At 45.8% G+C, this 16,742-nt stretch overlaps 1 protein-coding gene across 1 annotated transcript in view; it reads right to left on the bottom strand.

Annotated features, from left to right (window-relative positions):
- The window catches only part of LOC120992396 (microtubule-associated serine/threonine-protein kinase 4-like), a 188,101-nt gene that overhangs the window by 170,528 nt on the left and 831 nt on the right, over positions 1–16,742 (bottom strand). The window lies entirely within an intron of this gene.

The raw sequence follows: 16,742 nt of genomic DNA, 5'->3' as shown, positions 1-16,742 counted from the left end.
CACCTAGTGAATCCCTGACCCGAGCACTATAAGTATGAACAGACCTTGATGGTAGGAATGTTCATACGCTGGAACCTAGGGCCCTAGCTGACCCCAAAGGGCCCTGGAAATCATGTCAGGACAAGAGATGACCTGTTCCTTCCCCGCTGATAGAACAGTAGACTTACCAAAAGGTAAGGGAAAACAACGAACAAGAAATCGGGAAAAGACAACTCCAAAATATGCAGACGAGCATGAACTCAGAGGAGAACCAGACACCAGCTCTTCACAACCAAAAGGAGTTATCAACCGCATAGCATGATGAGTGAGGCCAGACTAAAATAGAAGAGTAGGAATTACCACTTAAGCAACACCTGAGACCAGAGGTGTGGTCATACCCAGCAACAACACAGAAGAGCGAAACCAGAGAGGCGGTCAGATTACATCACATGCAGCCAGTCTCCTACATCTTCTGACCCCTGTCACAAGGTCCCACCTCTGGAACCCGCACTTACATCGAGAACAGACCCCTGAAGATTGTGGAGGGGGCACCGCGCATGTGCAGCTACCCGGCATTCGTTTCTATGGGGCCGCTCAAAAGAGAGGAGCACTGGCTCTGCTATTTCCACCAGCCCCATAGAAATGAATGGGAGCGGTGGCTGCGCAAGCGTGGTGCGCTCCCATTCAATCCTATGGGGAGAACTCTTGGCGGTGGCCACCCCCTTCCCAGCTCCGTTCTCAGTGTAGGTGAGGGTCCCAGAGGTGGGATCCGCACCTTTTAGGCAATGGGGGCATAACCAAGCAAATATGCCCCCATTGTCTCAGATAGGAATACCCCTTTAACGGTGCCGGCGGACATTCTGTCTGCATCCAGGAGTGTGGTGTAAAACTAGCCTTATTTGAAGTGCAAACTGACACTAACTGAGCATAATGGATGCTTAAAAAAACGGATCTGGTTTTTTGTTTACTTTTCTGTTCTTCTGACGGATCAGAAGAACGGAAAACTGAACAGTGATGAGAAGTCGGCCTTAGAAATAACATGTTCAGTAAGGGTTGTGTTAAAGGTAAAGTCGGGGAAGGTAATTGTCTTTCCACTGATAATCAGGTCATGACTATGACCAGGACTAACCATATGTTATTATTGCACTAAATATATCAGAAGCTGCAGAAGGCTCTTGTAAGTATTCTCCATAGAAAGCAGACAAAATAATGCAGAATTCATGAGCCTGTCAAATCAAAACATAAGCAAGGCTTGCCGTGTGAGAGGATTATTCACCTTCCTAATGCATCAGAGTGCATTTAATGATAAAATCAGAAGTATTACATAATACTAAGATAACAAAATAAAAGGACCGCGTGTGGTCAGAGCGTGTAAGGCTTTTATGACACCGAGAGAAGATGGGTAGAAAGGCCTTCTTGTATGTTCAGTGATACTCTCCGCTAGATTACGAAAGTATAGCACACCTTAGGCTGAGTTCAGTTCACACGGGCGAGATTTCCGCACGGGTGCAATGTGGGAGGTGAACGCATTGCACCCGCACTGCATCACTTATGCGTTGCGTGAAAATCGCAGCATGCTCTATATTGTGCGTTTATCATGCAACGCAGGCCCCAAAGAAGTGAATGGGGCCGAGTGAAAATCGCAAGCATCCGCAATAAAGTGCGGATGAGGTGCGATTTTCACTCATGGTTGCTAAGATGACAGTCTATTCACTGTATTATTTTCCCTTATAACATGGTTACAAAGGGAAAATAATAGCATTCTTTAATACAGAATGCTTAGTAGGTGGTCAATTGAGGGTTAAAAAATAAATAAATTATTAACTCACCTTCTCCTCTTGATCGCGTAGCTGCCGGTCTCTTCTTACTTCTTTAATCATGAGCTGCCGGCTAAAGGACCTGTGGTGACATCACATCACATGGTCCATCACCACGGTGATGGACCATGTGATTGGACCATGTGATCTGACGTCACCACAGGTCCTTTAGCCGGCAGCTCATGATTAAAGAAGTAAGAAGAGACCGGCAGCTACGCGATCAAGAGGAGAAGGTGAGTTAATAATTTATTTATTTTTTAACCCTCAATTGACCACCTACTAAGCATTCTGTATTAAAGAATGCTATTATTTTCCCTTATAACCATGTTATAAGGGAAAATAATAACATCTACACAACACCGAACCCAAACCTGAACTTCAGTGAAGAAGTTCGGGTCTGGGTACCACAGTCAGTTTTTTATCACGCGCGTGCAAAACGCATTGCACCCGCCCGATAAAAACTGAACAACGGAACGCAATCGCAGTCAAAACTGACTGCAATTGGGTACCTACTCGCGCGGGTTTGCCGCAACGCATCCGGACACGCTCGTGTGAACTCAGCCTTAAAGGGGATGGCCGCTTTCTAAAAAGTATATCTAAGGCCTCGTTCACATCTCAGTCGAAGAGATCCGGCACAAATGCCGGCTGGACAAAAAAAAACGCTGCATGCAACAGTGTTTGTCTGGCGGAAACCTAGCATTTATGCCCCATTAACACAGTGTTTTGGTCAGTGATTTCCATCAGTGATTATGAGTCAAAAGCAGGATTGGAGCCTACTCAGACATAAGATATAAGGAAAACATCTGCTCCTGTTCTGTGTTTAGAGCCACTTCTGGTTTTGGCTCATAATCACTGACCGAAACACTGACTGTGTGAATGAGGCATTATCCTGGAAAGAGGCCAGATCACAGCCGGACCTCATTACAGATCCTGCAGGAGCCGGCAGGCTGCTCTGTGCTAGAACAGCCTGCCAGATCTCCTTGATGGAGATGCGAGTTCAGCCTAAAGACATAAAGATTGTAGGACCTAGCATTAGAAACTCCAAGCTCCCACAATTCAGTGGCCCCAGCTGCCCATGGATTCCATCTGCAAACAATGGATGCCACTGCATCCATGGCAATCAAAGCACTGGCAGTCCCATGATTTACCCACTTGAGTACTGCCCCAGATACATCCAATTCAGCGCATGTGCAGATCCATATAGCAGAGAAGCAAGTGCAGAAGAGATGCGCCCAGGGCAGCAGTCACTTGGGTAACTCATGTGACCACTGCCATCTTGATTGCCATGTCTAGTATTTACCTACGGAATCCATGGGCAGCGGCGTGGTGGTAAGAAATGAACCCCAGGACAACAAGGGATGCAGAGGTACCAGCTGAGTACCAGCATTATGAATGGCCCATGCTAAGTGGAGGGGGCATTTACAGATTCTGCACTGAGGCGAAGGAGCTGCAAGCTACATCGGGACTGAAAACCCTTTTTTCATGCAAAACAAATCAGTCTTACATTCTATGTAGTTTTTTGGGGATATCATTGCAGATGTTCCTCCTTACCACAAGTCATGGTGGGCCACGTTTCTCAATGAGAAGATGGTACAATGCACAGAAGACTGTAGTAGTATTTCCTTTTAATGACGAGAGGCCTTTGCCTCGGATTAACGCTGCACAAATCCTCTTCACGTGTGCAGACATCATTTCATCTCGCACTCGAGATTTGGCAATAGGGATGTTCGAGCTATACATTTATACATTTAACTCGTGTCGGATCAAACAATCCAGGATTTCAAACAGCTCGTATAGTGCCAATTCAGCAACCTCACCGAGAAACTCATAAATATCAGATTTCTGACTTCTGTAACAGGAGCCCAAGGGAGGACAGTCTGGCTGCTTCTAATTGCTCATTTTCCAGCACAGGATCCCATTTTTTAATATAGAGAGATACAGTTATACAGATCCCATTCAAGTTAAACAAAAAACATTTCTTATTGACAGCTGTAGCCAAGAACCTAATGGATAATTTATTAAAAAAGCCATGTGCCGTCAGTATCACCACGCTCCTTGCAGTGTATAAACCAACAGCTGATGTTACTACATAAGGATCCTATAAAGTACGCTGAAATACTGCAATAAAGGCATCATTTACACGACCGTTGTGCAAACCGCGGATCCGCAAAACACGGATGGCGTCTGTGTGCATTCCGCAATTTGTGGAACGGCATGGACAGCCTTTAATATAACTGCCTATTCTTGACCGCAAAGCGCGGACAAGAATAGGATATGTTTGGTTTCTTTTGCGGACCACGGAACGGAGCAACGGATGCGGACAGCACACGGAGTGCTGTCCGCATCTTTCCCAGCCCTATTGAAGTGAATGGGTCCGCATCCGAGCCGCCAAAACTGCGGCTCGAATGCGGACCAAAACAACGGCCGTGTGCATGAGGCCATACAGAAATATAAACCACCGCTTCACTTACAAAAAGTATTCATACTCCTTGAACTTTGCCACATGTTTTTCATGTTCCACCCACAAACTTTAAGGCTACGTACACCTTTGGATGCAATTTTTGTTTACGATTGCATTTTACTCATTTTTGGCTAAAAGTCATATTTTCAATTGGCCTTTATTAAAAATATTGAGCTGTTCTGTCACAAAGGGTTAACTGTTTTCTTAGCTGTGTGACTGGTACTTTTACTTTCCCTTTGTGCCACTCATCTAAGGCCAGGATCGCTGAGAAGCGGTGATCCCATAGAAATGAATGGGATCGCCGCGGCAGTCGCAAAAAATCCAGCTGTGTTCGATTTCATGCATTTCTATGGGATCAACGCTACTATGCGATTCTGGCCGCGACAGGTGTCGCGTGATCAGTGTCGCCGCCTAGCCCTTGCCTAATAAACCTTATCTCTAAACTACTAAGAGATCATAAATACTTATTTAGGACACATTCTTATCAGTAAGATAAGGCCTCTTTCACACGGGCGTCATGTTTTTTGCCCGGATAAGATGTGGGTGCGTTGCGGTAAAATGCGCAATTTTTCCGCACGAGTGCAAAGCTTTTTAATGCGTTTTGCACCCACGTAAGAAAAATTGGCATGTTTGGTACCCAGACCCAAACCCGGACTTCATCACTGAAGTTCAGGTTTGGGTTAGGTGTTGTATAGATTTTATTATTTTCCCTTATGACATGGTTATAAAGGAAAATAATAGCATTCTTAATACAGAATGCAAAGTAAATTAGGGATGGAGGGGTTAAAAAAAAAAAAAAAAAAAAATTAACTTACCTGCTCCATAGCTGCCGGTCTCTGTTCTATCTTCAGGACCTGGCAAAAGACCTGTGGTGATGTCACTGTGCTCATCACATGGTCCATCACCATGGTGTGACATCACCACAGGTCCTTAGCCGGCAGCTCAACATTACAGAAGACAGAGATCCGCAACTACGCAATCAAGTGGACTCGGTGAGTTAATTATTATAATTTTTTTAACCCCTCCATCACTATTTTACTTTGCATTCTGTATTCAGAATGCTATTATTTTCCCTTATAACCATGTTATAAGGGAAAATAATACAGATCGGGTCCCTAGCCCGATCGTCACCTAGCAACCATGCGTGAAAAATCGCACCGCATCCGCACTTGCTTGTGGATGCTTGCGATTTTCACGCGGCCCCATTCACGTCTATGGTGCCTGCGTTGCGTGAAAAACGCAGAATATAGAGCATGCTGCGATTTTCACGCAACGCACAAGTGATGCGTGAAAAATCACCGCTTGTGTGCACAGCCCCATAGAAATGAATGGGTCCGGATTCAGTGTGGGTGCAATGCGTTCACATCACGCATTGCACCCGCGTGGAATACTCGCCCGTGTAAAAGGGGCCTAAGGACTAAGCTATAACGAAAGCAAAGATAAGGAGTCCGTCTGCTCCTGGTCTGACGGAAAAGACAGAAAATCCACAGGCAGCTAGTAGAGCATCTCAGCTCTGTGCAGAAAAAAAAAAGCTCCCAAAAGGTGTACATAGTTTTTAATTGTATTTTATTGGGATTTTATCTGATAGACCAACCACAAAGTAGCAAGTATGTGTGAGGTGGAAAGAAAATAATACATGGTTTTCACAAAAAAATAAAAATTATAAATTATAAAAATCTGGAAAGTGTGTACACGTCTCCCAACAGTTCATCATGGGAAAACAAATGCCATTAACACATTACTGACAAGATGGTCTCTGGCATTTTACCAGGAAAATAAATAAATAAATAGTACTGCATGTAGCATTGTTATTTTTTCTGCCATTTATCATGGAATGAGTGATGGACGCTCCAATACAGATGTGAAGGGGGCCTAACATGAAATACTTGTATCCACTGGATCACTGGTATATTTGCAAGGACAAATATGAAATTCATACTGGCATCCATATTTTCTTTTCTCCCAGGAAAAAAAAAAAAAAAAAAAAAAAAAAAAGGATTGCAGCAAAGCAAGTAGGAAAATCTTTTATTTCTGAAAAACTCACATTGTGGGGATCAAAATGGATGTACAGTAGATATGGCGCTATAAACTAGCTAACCTCAAAGACACTAAAGGCTGTATTACACCTAGCGATAATAGTGCAGATCATCTCTAGCAAACGTTTGTAGGAACGCTCATTAGCAATAATCTATGTGAATATTACTGCCACCGATTACCCGATCAACGAGCAAATGCTCGTTCATCTAGCAATCACAATATTAAAGCATTGTGCAGTCTAATCTAATAAAGATCCTGTATGGTGACAGACAATGGCATTAGCAATCACTGCTCCTCCCTATACTGTGGAGGAAATCGCTGCACGTAAATAGTGGTCGCCTACGCTGACAAGCAGGAGACTGCCGGGACGGAACGCTTCCCGACAATTGTCTGCCACATCTGCTGGTCTAATACAGGCCTCAAGCTGCATTTACACAGGCAGACGAGCAGATTGTCAGGAAGGAAGTGTTCCTCCCCTACAGTTGGCGGCTCATTCAGTGGAGGTGAGGTGCGGCATTTACATGCAGCGATCACCTCTACAGTATGAGGACATTATACATCTCCTCATACAGCTGCTCTGTTTCTGGGCAGCAGATCGCTGCTTAGACAGGATGATCTGCTGCCCAGAAACAATAAGGCCTCTTTCACACGGGCGTTGCGGTAAAATGTGCGGGTGCGTTGCGGGAACACCTGCGATTTTTCAGCGCGAGTGCAAAACATTGTAATGCGTTTTGCACTCGCGTGAGAAAAATCACCATGTTTGGTACCCAGATCCAAACTTCTTCACAGAAGTTCGGGTTTGGGTTAGGTGTTCTGTTGATTGTATTATTTCCCCTTATAACATGGTTATAAGGGAAAATAATAGCATTCTGAATACAGAATGCATAGTAAAATAGCGCTGGAGGGGTTAAAAAAAATTCAAAAAAATTTAACTCACCTTAGTCCACTTGATCGCGATGCCCGGCATCTCCTTCTGTCTCCTTTGCTGAACAAAACCTGTGGTGAGCATTCATTACAGGTTAAGGACCTGTGGCGACGTCACTCCGGTCATCACATGATCCATCACCATGGTAAAAGATCATGTGATGGATCATGTCCTTAACCTGTAATGAATGCTCACCACAGGTCCTGTTCAGCAAAGGAGACAGAAGGAGATGCCGGGCATCGCGATCAAGTGGACTAAGGTGAGTTAAATATTATTATTTTTTTAACGCCTTCAGCGCTATTTTACCATGCATTCTGTATTCAGAATGCTATTATTTTCCCTTATAACCATGTCAAACATGCAGCCACATTCAAGAACAGAAGCAAAAAGTGTAGAGATTGGAAACATGGAAAAATAGTGAACAGTTCATACAGATCCGGCAATTACAGAGTAAGGCCATGGACACTCCCAATATTTTTGGGGATTCTCTGGTCGCGGAAACGTAATGCAAACCCCTTCACTGCCATTATGTTGCGAGGCTGCAGTACTATACAGCAACCTTCTGTCGCATGTAAGCTGTATAGCTCCAGCCTAAATGTAGTATAAAGCACATATGCCAGTTTATTGTGACAAGCTTAGCCCTAATTTTGGCCAAAAAAAAAAAAAAACTCTACTCGGTTGGTGACATCTAGTTGATAAAATGACACCACTTGAGTCATTCTAGTTCAGTTTGTAAGTGTCCCTCCAGCCCTTTAAAAAGTATGACAAAAAAGTAGCTGAGGTGCGTACAGGTGCCAATCCACAAGATGATCTATGATGGTCCTGCCTCATTTATCAAGCCTCCAGGTCTTCATACCCCCCTTGTGAAGTCTGTGATTGATCAGGCTCCTGGTGTAGACCAATGCTCACCCAGCACAGCATCATCTACAGGACTGTTATTAGCATACACAGATTACTAAGATAATGGACCTGTCTCATTTTATTTATTGTGCTTACAATGCCACTCAGGTTTTAACAATGCAGTTTTCCAAGTCATGAAGCCTTCAGCGTGTGATCAGCAGACGAGACAACGTGAACATGTTACCAGTGATTGTCTTACTAATCAGAAGAAGCACAAAAGGAACCCAAGTAAGAAAAGATTTTCAAAAAAATTAAAGTCTATTAACCGCCTCTACATAACTTCAGCAGATCCACCGCAAGCGCAGGGGTTAATAAGACGCCGATCTTAAGAAATGACCCCCATAGTTTTGTTTTTTTTTACATTTTACTATTTTAGCACAATAAAAAAACAAAAAAACATTCAAACACTCAAATTTATGTTTGTTTCTACAGAACTGTGTGAGGGCTTCATTTGTGCAGGACGACTTCTACTTTTCATTGGTATCATTTTGGGGTACACAACACTTTTTGATCACTTTTTATTTTATTTTTTTGTGGCGAATAAGCAAAAAAACACTCACTCACCGTACGGGATAAATTACACGATAATTGTGTAGTGCGGGTCATTACAGCTTCTGTCCATCCAGACCTGTGTACTTAGACTGGGCTGCCGTAAAAAAAGGCGGCCCAGCCTTTGGCCCTTTAGTATCGGTCATCAATCCCTCCTGCGCATGTGCACCACAGTTGATTTCGCTAAGGAGCAGACGGTGCAGCCAAAAACAGATGGGCGATATGCATCTGTGTAAGATTTCAAGTGCTAGGCTTCTGACGTCAGAAAAGACGACGAGAGGAACAGGCCTCGATTCTAATGGGGGTAGCTGGGCTCCGATGCCCAAGGGTACTGCCCCTTGGGCTCTTTTAAACTCATTTGAATATCAGAATAAAATATCTTTTTGGGGGGAAACAAAGATCGATACATCAACAAAAAGGGATGTCTGGGATATAGTAAATGTGATCTACAGGGCACCAGGAGCAGTTTAGAATGGAAAAAGGTGGCGACAGGCTCCCTTTTCTGTGTGAACATGGCTTACAGATGACGGGCACAGGTCTAATAATTCTGCTCCAGGTGTTTGTTTCAGGGTACGGCCACATGGCGGCCAAGTACCGCGCAGCCATACAAGCCGGAGTAAGATTAAATTAATTAGGACCATATTTATATTTGGTCTTCATTGTTAATGTCCGCACAGTAGTATGGCAGGAACACCATGAGGCCCTGCCCTTATTCCTACCTGTATTCAGCTGTGAAGTGGAAAGTGTTTGGAGCCCAAGGTTAGAAGAAATATAAGTTTTCTAAATAAAAAATAAAAAACACAACAACAACAACAACAACAACCTCACACAGCTCTAGTTGGTTTAAGCAAGCTCTAGTGGGGCGCCCCAGAAAAAGCCAATTTTCAGTTTGGCTTGAGATGAGAAAGTCCACTTCTATTCTAGATGTTCTTACAAATGAGGGGCTTCATTTACTGTGCATGGGAAGAGCAGATTTCTGAGGTGAGGCAATCATGAGGCGTGAAATTATCCTTGGCAATATGAGGATATTTCACTTTACAGAAATGAAGACGGACACCAGGACAGGAAGAAATAAGGCCAAAGCAAACGCAATCCAACATGGTGTTAGCTCTGCGTCCTGCTGATGGACGGGTCACTAATCAAAAGACACAAGTTCATTTATGGGAAAGACTTGATGATAATATTTGCATTAAGAAAATGGAGAATCTCATGGATGATCTATTTCCATCATAGTTAATCAGCTTTATTTCAGACAAATTGGTCTGTCATCAGGACTCGTCTAGAATATTAGGACGGCTTCATTTCAGCCTTAGATACCAGGACCTGGCAAACATCTCATTCCTTTACATTACAAGTGCTTTCAACCTTCTCCTACATCTTCTGGCATCAGAGGCAGAGCTTGTTAAGAGCTCATTTGCATCCCTTTCTTCTCAGAATTTCAGAGGAGCATGTATGGCCTTTAAGTCTCCTCACGCCGATTAAGGCGCCGTTTCCCCGAGGAGAGATTGTACACCCCCCCCCAAATAACTTTCAACCTTCTGGCACACAACGTACAAAATGACATTGGAGCTGTGAGCTCCAGAGAGGTCCCAGCAACCGTTACCAATAAGAGCTGCAGAATATGGTGGTGCCATATAAATAATTATTATTATACAATGCCTGTTAAGAAAGACTCCAACCTACACAAGCCTTTAGTCAGATATGAAGGTCTACCAAGTGCATCGGTGGCACCTCCAGACCAAAGCGTTCTTCCATCGGAGGGGTAAAAAGATGCAAGCAGAGGCAACTAGATTGCCAGAGCTGGACAGCGCACAGTTGCCACATTGCCAAGGGTGATAAAGAATTGCTGTGGGCGTCTTGGAGATGTTTAGATCAAGCACCATAAAGAATTTGCTTCCACTTCTTTCCTGAATGCAGATAAGGGTGCCTTCACATGTGGCGGAAAAATCTGCCATTAAAAAAAATGCAACATAAAAATTTCCTTCATGTGATCCTTTGAGGTTGAAAAGTTTCACCCCTCTGCTACGTAAATAATGCAATGTGGTTCAGAAGGTCTCCATTCATGTTAATGGGGGATGTAATCCACAACAAAATCGGCATTTTAAAGGGGTATTCCCATCTCAGACAATGGGGGCATACCATTGTCTGATGGGAGTGTGGCCACACAAGAGGTGGGACCCGCACCTATTCATTTCTATGGGGCTGGCGGAAATAGCACAGTGCGCCCTCCGCGGCTTTGCAAGCTCCGGCAGAGGTGGGACCCGCACCTATCAGACAATGGGGGCATAACCTAGCGATATGCCCCCTTTGTCTGTGATGGGAATACCCCTTTAATCGGTGGATAAAAATCCCCACCTGTATATTTTCTGGTGGATTTTTTTTTTGAAGGCAGCCTAAGGGTACCTGCACAGGAGTGCAGATTTCAAACAAAGTGCAGATTTCAGTGCATTTCTGCACCAAATTTCACGTGTTACTTGCATTTTTTGGTGCGGATTTGCTCTGCAAAGGGTGAAATCTGGACAAAATAAATTAATAAATGAATCGTACAAACAATTGACATGCTGCAGATTTCTAAGGCTGCGTTCACATCACCGTTCAGCCTTTCCGTTCACCTGCTCAGTTATAGGAGCAGGAGAACAGATTCGGCATATAACGGAGCCTACTGACCCCATAGACCAGTGGTCGGCAAAGTGCGGCTCGCGAGCCACAAGCGGCTCTTTAGATTCTTCAATGCGGCTCTTTGGTGCGGGCTGGCGGCCGTGCAGCCATATCACGCCGCTCAAGCTGCTTGCAAAATGTCCGTCATGCGCCTCCTGCCCCGTCTGTCTGCGCCTTCCACTTTATGAATGAAGCAGGCAGGCGGGCCAGGAGGTGCATGACGGAGGGTGAGATGTCACGCTGCGCACAGCAGCAGGAGGGCGGGCAGCGGCGCTCTAGTTCGGCTGCCCACTGCCGGCCATGTGAGGAGTGGTGAAGAGGCCGCCGCTCAGGAGGAGCAAAATGTCCTGCAGCAGAAAGGTAGGAGCTGCCCCCGGTGTGTGCACAGCGCCGGGCACTGCACCGGCCCCGCCACAAGTGTCCCTGCCTCCTTCCTTCCCCCCCCCCACTAATACATTACTTTACTTACTAGAAGGCACTTATGGGGGAGATCTGTGGATGACACATATATAGCATCTTATGCTATAAGTGCGTCATCCACAGATATCCCCCATAAGTGCGTCATCCACAGATATCCCCCATAAGTGCGTCATCCACAGATATCCCCCATAAGTGCGTCATCCACAGATATCCCCCATAAGTGCGTCATCCACAGATATCCCCCATAAGTGCGTCATCCACAGATATCCCCCATAAGTGCGTCATCCACAGATATCCCCCATAAGTGCGTCATCCACAGATATCCCCCATAAGTGCGTCATCCACAGATATCCCCCATAAGTGCGTCATCCACAGATATCCCCCATAAGTGCGTCATCCACAGATATCCCCCATAAGTGCGTCATCCACAGATATCCCCCATAAGTGCGTCATCCACAGATATCCCCCATAAGTGCGTCATCCACAGATATCCCCCATAAGTGCGTCATCCACAGATATCCCCCATAAGTGCGTCATCCACAGATATCCCCCATAAGTGCGTCATCCACAGATATCCCCCATAAGTGCGTCATCCACAGATATCCCCCATAAGTGCGTCATCCACAGATATCCCCCATAAGTGCGTCATCCACAGATATCCCCCATAAGTGCGTCATCCACAGATATCCCCCATAAGTGCGTCATCCACAGATATCCCCCATAAGTGCGTCATCCACAGATATCCCCCATAAGTGCGTCATCCACAGATATCCCCCATAAGTGCGTCATCCACAGATATCCCCCATAAGTGCGTCATCCACAGATATCCCCCATAAGTGCGTCATCCACAGATATCCCCCATAAGTGCGTCATCCACAGATATCCCCCATAAGTGCGTCATCCACAGATATCCCCCATAAGTGCGTCATCCACAGATATCCCCCATAAGTGCGTCATCCACAGATATCCCCCATAAGTGCGTCATCCACAGATATCCCCCATAAGTGCGTCATCCACAGATATCCCCCATAAGTGCGTCATCCACAGATATCCCCCATAAGTGCGTCATCCACAGATATCCCCCATAAGTGCGTCATCCACAGATATCCCCCATAAGTGCGTCATCCACATTACATCCACATCTGCAGACAAGTTTAAAGGGAACCTGTCACCGGGATTTGATGTATAGAGCTGAGGACATGGGTTGCTAGATGGCCGCTAGTACATCCGCAATACCCAGTCCCCATAGCTCGGTGTGTTTTTATTGTGTAAAAAAAACGATTTGATACATATGCAAATTACCTGAGATGAGTCCTGTACGTGAGATGAGTCAGGGACAGGACTCATCTCAGGTTAATTTGCATATGTATCAACTAGTTTTTTTTACCCAATAAAAGCACACAGAGCTATGGGGACTGGGTATTGCGGATGTGCTAGCGGCCATCTAGCAACCCATGTCCTCAGCTCTATACCCCAAATCCCGGTGACAGGTTCCCTTTAACAAAAGTAAAAAATGATAAAGATAAAATGAAATAATAATCAAGATCCAAATAAAAGAAAGTACATATAAAAGTATGTAAAAACACACTCTGGGCTCATGCCCACGAATGTAAGGGCGCCGTGCCTGTGCTGCGGACCGCAAATAGCGGTCCGCAATGCACGGACACAGACCATGGGGCAGCTGCATGAGGATCGCGGACTCATTCACTTGAATGGGGTTTGCGATCCGCATCCGACTGCCCGCACCGCAAAAAGTAGCGCATGCTGAAGTGAATGGGTCCATGATGCAGGCTGCACACGGCCGTGTGCAGCCCGCATCATGGACCCATTCACTTCAATGGGTCCAGGATCCGGGATATGAGTGCTACAGAGTGCTTCTGGCTGTGCCTCCGCACCGCAAAAAAGTAGTGCATGCGCTACTTTTTTGCGGTGCGGAGGCACAGCTAGAAGCACCACGGAAGCACTCTGTAGCACTTATATCCCGGATCCTGGACCCATTGAAGCGAATGGGTCCATGATGCGGGCTGCACATGGCCAGTGCCCGTGTATTGCGGACCCGCCGTATGCGGCCTGCAATATGGCAACGGCGGGCACACGGACCGTGTGCATGAGCCCTAATAGTCCTCACTGGTACTGTTGACGCAATATTTTAGGTTTTAAAAATGTGGCTCTCGAAAGAAATTTCAATTGTCGTTTTGGCGATATTTGGCTCAGTTGACAAAAAAGTTTGCCCACCACTGCCATAGACTATAATGGGGTCCGTCAGGTTTCCGCTCAGAAGAAGATTTTTAAAGCGGAGACAAAAGTCCTGCGCGCACAACTTTTGTCTCTGCTCCAAAATCTTCTTCTAAGGGGAAACCTGACAGACTCCATTATAGTCTATGGGGTCAGTAGGCTCCGTTATGTGCCGAATCCGTTCTCCTTCTCCTATAACTGAGAATGTGTATCTAAGGTTATGTTGTGAACTCCGGCAGTTTGTTCCGGTGGAGGAACAGACTGCCGGAGTTCACTGGCTGCATCAGTCATTGCTGGATGCCCATTGACTGTAATGGGGACCCAGACAAAAAAATGCAGCACAGTGACATAGCATTTTGATAAGACCCCTCCCAAGTCAGTCAGCCTTGCCCTCAAATCAGTCCCCCCCATGACGCAAGCCCGCAATCAGACCCCCTGCCACCATGATCCGACCCCCAGGCTGCCACCATCAGACCCTCCCTTGCTGCAATCAGAGCCAGACCCCCATGCCATCCATTGCCATGTCCCCTACTCCTCCAGTTCCATCAAATCAGCCCCTCCATGCCATGTCCCCCAGTGCCCCCATGATGGCGCTGCCATCAGCCCCTCCATGCCATCCAGATTGCCATGATGTCCCCCTTCCTCAGTGCCTCTGTGCCATCAGATCAGCCCCTCCATGCCATGTCCCCCAGTGCCCCCATGATTGCATTGCCATCAGTCCCTTCATGCCATCTAGACTGCCATGATGTCCCCCTTCCCCAGTGCCTCCATGCCATCCACCATGTCTCTGGTGTAAGGTGCACCAGTTTATAGGTGCACATATTGCGTCACCGCCTACTGCCCACTTTTTGAATAGTGCCATAGTTAAAAAGTTGCAAATTTGTGACAAAATTTATGACTTTTCTCAAAAAATAAATAAATAAAAATCTGGTAAAGAGCATTAGTACATGACCCGTATCTATTACAGACAGCAATCAGATTACCAGAGGAACCATGGGCGTAACTATAGCCATAGCAGGCATGGCGCCTGAAATGGGCCCCTATCAGGTACCAGAACATTGTTCCTTTTTTTGTATAATAAAAATGTATTGCCTTTTGCTATAATATGGGTTTTCTATTATATTCCGCTATTATACATACCTTTATTTATTGCTACTTATGACGCCGTTTTAATTTTCTTACGCTAGGTAATAGGGGCCCTCCCATCTTATTTTGCTACGTGGCCCTTTAAATCATAATTATGCCCCTGAGAGGCAGCGTAAAATGATCTGTAGAACTGCAGGGAGTTGAGATTTTGTCGCCATATACAGACCCAGACATTGGGCCCCATTACTTCTACTGTGCAGGTGATAAATGCCGGAGCGGACTGGACCAGAGAACTGAGATCTGTCAAAGTAGGAGAAGTCTAAGAACGTTATGAAAGTAATAAATTCACAGGTTAGAGGTTTACATTTTTCTTCTTCCCGTCTCCTCGGAAAGGTCACATTTTGTACTGGAGACGGCGAGCAGACGGTCTGCGAATCCCTTCCACCGTCACCGAGAACATTGACGCCCCATGACAAAGGCATTTATCAAAGTCTCACCTGGGGTCACACGGCTGAAATTCTATTTCAGGTTTACAGCGCGGCGAGACAGGAAGAGAATAACTTAACACATCACAAATCAAAGCTCCCGCCCCGCACAGGAGCCCCGATCTGCCGAGGCGTCACTCAAGACTCATTCCACCAGTTAATCATTCCTGGTGGATGTAGTCTAATGAGCGGCTGCCACATTACACAGTGTAACATTAGCCAGAGGTCTGCACGTCTCAGCACTTCCCTGCCACAGGACGGGAGGAGGACTTCTCCCAATCTGCAATTCTAATCCATACTGGCTGGAAGGAGGGAACGCGCCATGTACACCGCCAACATCCCATGGGAGCTATAGGACTGCAAGCACAGAGTGCCTCAGAAATGCATCCACCGACCGTCTGCTAGAACTCCAATCTGTGTCGTCACTATAGTAAAGTGGGTCCAAAAAGTCAAGAATCTGGTCTTTTTTTGGGACCATAGTTGCCGTGATAACCTTGAGAGGTGGACAATCCCTGTGTATGCCTATGGGTACGGCCACGCGGTCAGGTTTCCGGATGCAGTTTTGGAAGCCAAAACCAGGAATGTATTCCTAAAGGAGAAGAAGTCGTACCTGTACGTTATACTTCCTCACCATTTATGATCCACTCCTGATTTTGGCTTCCAAAACTGAATCCGAAAACCTGACCGCACCTTAAGGGTACATGCACACGTTCAGGATTTGTGTGCGGAGAAACCGCATTGAAATGCGCAGGAAAATCTGTGCGGTCGATGCGCATCAATTGGTGCTGATTTGCATGCGGATTTAGTGCCCACTAAGTGAATGAAGAAAATCCGGTCAGGAAAAATAAAATACATTGACATGCTGCAGATTTTAAAATCCGCACTGCAGGTCAAAATCCGCATCGTGTGCATTGAGAATTTCAAATTCTCATAGAATACAATGTACGTGAACTACGGTGCGGATTTTCCGCACGCAAATCCGCGCGGAAAACCTGCACGCAATCCTGATCCCGTGCATTTAGCCTAAGAGTCCAGATGACCACGAGTGTATAATGTGTATTCCACAGAGGTGCAGACATAAGGAACGCGTCCTGCTCATCGCTGTTGTCAACATAGAATCGCCGCGCGTGTCTGTCCGGATACATACACGTGTGTCTCAGATAGGGAAATTAGATAGCAGGATAGATCGG

The sequence above is a fragment of the Bufo bufo genome, chromosome 2 (genome assembly GCF_905171765.1).
Source record: "Bufo bufo chromosome 2, aBufBuf1.1, whole genome shotgun sequence".
In the NCBI taxonomy this organism is placed as follows: Eukaryota; Metazoa; Chordata; class Amphibia; order Anura; family Bufonidae; genus Bufo; species Bufo bufo.
The sequence above is the reverse complement of the archived record's forward strand: the minus strand, read 5'-3'. Positions and strand labels throughout refer to the sequence as shown.